Source organism: Pan troglodytes, chromosome 23 (genome assembly GCF_028858775.2).
Source record: "Pan troglodytes isolate AG18354 chromosome 23, NHGRI_mPanTro3-v2.0_pri, whole genome shotgun sequence".
NCBI lineage: Eukaryota > Metazoa > Chordata > Mammalia > Primates > Hominidae > Pan > Pan troglodytes.
The window spans coordinates 51,812,805-51,816,048 of record NC_086016.1 but is presented as its reverse complement, the minus strand read 5'-3'; positions in this window follow the sequence as shown (position 1 = coordinate 51,816,048).

The window sequence follows — 3,244 nt, the reverse complement described above, 5'->3', positions numbered from 1 at the left end:
CAGAAAGAGGCAGAGACAGGCAGAGAGATAGTAGCAGAGACAAAGAAAGAGATAGAGACAGAGCAGCAGAGAGAGTCAGAGAGACAAAAAGAGAGACACAGCAGAGAGACAGACACAAAGATAGCCCGGTTTCCCACTGCTATAAAGAAATACCCGAGACTGGGTATAAGGGAAAGAGGTTTAATTGACTGACAGTTCAGCATGGCTGGGGAGCCCTCAGGAAACTTACAGTCATGGAGGAAGGCAAAGGAGAAGCAAGGACCTTCTTCACAAGATGGCAGGAGAGAGAAGTTCAAGCAGGGGAAATGCCAGATGCATATAAAACCATCAGGTCTTGTGAGAACTCACTCATTATCACGAGAACGGCATGGGGAAACCACCCGCATGATCCAATCACTTCCACCTGATCCCTCCCTTGACACAGGAGGATTATGGGGATTACAATTTGAGATGAGGTTTGGGTGGGGACACAGAGCCAAACCATATCAAAGAGAGACAGAGAGAGGGTGAGAGTGAGAGTGAGCACTGTGGTGCGAGAAGGCAGGCAGGACAGCCCACGGAAGTCCACGGTCCTCCCTGATGCGGCTACTTGGCTGGGCTGAGGACACACTGAGGGACAGGGTTTCCTCTGAAGGCTCCATGACTTCAGAGCAGGCCCGAGTGGAGGGCTGGATCCTGCAGGCTGCCAAGGCCTGGAGCTAAGTGTGGGCCGATGTGGGCAGCAGCTTCCTCCAGCCCATGGGGCTCAGGAGAGGCTGCAGGAACTGGGGCCAGACCAAGGCCAGTTCTGCCCTGTCCACAGCTGCCTGGGGTTCCTCCCTGTCCACAGCTGCCTAGGGTTCCTCCCTGTCCCCTGAGGCCTTGAGGGGGGACCTGACCTCCAGGGTCTCCCTGGGGCCTGGCGGCACACGTGGATCCAGCGGTGGGCAGGAGATGGGGAGCTTCTCTGCCCAGGGACCACACATCAGAAACGTGGGGAGACCCAGATGCCCCTGAGTCTGTCTCCCTGGCTCCAGGCTTTCACAGGGGTGCAAAGCCACCTTGATTCTTTGCAACCCTTCCCATAAAAGGGTGGACTCTGCCTCTTGTCTACTCCCTCAGCCAGGGCCAGCCTGTGGCCGCTTGGCCAACAGAATGTGGTGGAAGCATCACTGTGAGGCCCAGCCGGGGCTTGAGAGCCTCCTGTTTACTGTGGGATCCCTGCCGAGCTGCTTGGCAAAGGAGCCCGGGCCTGTGGAGCAGCAAGGACCCCAGCCGGGGTCTTCACACCAGGCCTCCACCAGCCCAGCCCCAGTCATGCCGGCCACTGACCAGCAACATGTGAGGGTCAAGTTGAGATCAGAAGCCACCCCGCTGAGCCTGGCCTGGGCTGCTGGCATGTGAGTGGGTGCAGGTGCACAGCTTCGAGAGCCCTGATGGCTGCTGTGAGAAGCCACTGTGTTGGGGGTGGCTTGCCGTGCAGCTGAGGGAGACCGACTGGTGCAGGCATGTGGCATGTGGATTCACACTCTTTCTTCTTCAATAGATGGAAGGCTGTTTAGATTAAGTGCATGGTACCCATAAGAAATGCAAACCAACCTGGGTATCTGCCACTCAGCCTCAAATAAACAGACAGAAAAACCCAAGAATTCCTGAAGAGCCCTGTGGGGCCCTGCTCAGCTCCATCCGTCTGCCACCCCCACGGGGGAAATGCCACCATGAATTTTGTTTCCCGTCCCCTGGCTTTTAAAATAATGTTTCCACATTGGCAAGGACCCCTAAGCAATGTCTTGCCGGATCGCCTCGTCCTAGATGGATCACCGGCTGGGACTCCTGCCCCCACATCCTGCTGATGCTGTCTCTCCTGGTGGGATGTCCCTGAGAGCCCTTCACGCTGAGCACCTGCCTGGGGTTCCGCCCTGTCCACAGCTGCCTGGGGTTCCTCCCTGTCCACAGCTGCCTGGGGTTCCTCCCTGTCCACGGCCGCATGGGGTTCTGCCGTCTCGATGAACCACAGCTGATGTATCCAACCTACCACTGCCAGCAGCTTGGGCTGCTCTCATTTTTCACAACATTATAGAAATGGCCACATTGAGCATTCTTGCACAGACCCACATGCCCAGGGTGGGAGTTTCTCTAGTGCTTCCCACAGGTGGGCAGGGAGATCGCGATGCCCCCCATTTGACCTGCAGGGTGACTTGGCCAGGCCTGGTGCCCCTCAGCACTCCCCTCACTCTGCCCTTTTCCACCTGTGCTATGGTGAGAAATGCTGGAAATTGCTTATGGGGCCACACGCGCCCAACATTCCAGCTGCTCAGAGGAACGCACGTGCAATTGTGCAACCTCAACATCTCTCAGTTTCACTTGGTTTCTTTAAAATGATCCAAACCGATGTTCACTGCGCCAGAGCACCTTCCTCATAGTCTCACCAACGCTTGATGTTTCCAGACTGTGGACAGTTCTGTAACACGTTTTCAAATGATGGTTTTAATTTGCATTCACCTGAATACCGAGTGCTTCTTAACTGGCCACTTCTATTCCTCTTTCACATTCAATCTTGATTGTTTCTCATTCATTTGGTAGAGTTAGTTATGCATTCTGGGCACTAATTCATGCCAGCTGAATGCATTGCAAGTATCTTTTCCCAGTTGGTGGGTCTACATCCCATCTATTTATGCTGCCCCTGACGAATTTTAATGTCACAGACTTTGTCAATCTTTTCCCTTAGTATTTGCACTGTTGGGGTTTTGTTGAAGAAAGTATTCCTTAGGCCATGGTCATAAGTATGTTCTCCTATGTTGACCTTCGAAGTTTTGTAAACATTTATATTTCCAGTAAGTCTTTGATTCATTTGGAACTGATGTTTATGTATGAAGGAGGTAGAAATCAATTTTCCTTATTTTTTTAAGATATTAGCCAATTTTCCCAGCACCAATTATTGAATAAGCTTTCCTTTCCCCTTTAATCTGCAATTCCAAACTCTATTAAAATACTGTTGATTGGTATATATACATGTATTATACCTATTACACACATATAAATATGCGTGTGTGTGTGCGTGCATGTATGTGTGTATACGCATTTTCATGAATACACTTACATTGTGGATTTCCTCCTAGACCCTCTCCACATCGTCAGAACCTGAAGTCTGGTCACCAGAGCTCCACCCCTTCTTTGGGAGGGAGCCTGTGCTCAATGTGAATTCACCTCACAGGCTGTCCACTTTCACTGTGGTTCTGGACTCTGAGGATGTCTTACTTTCCAG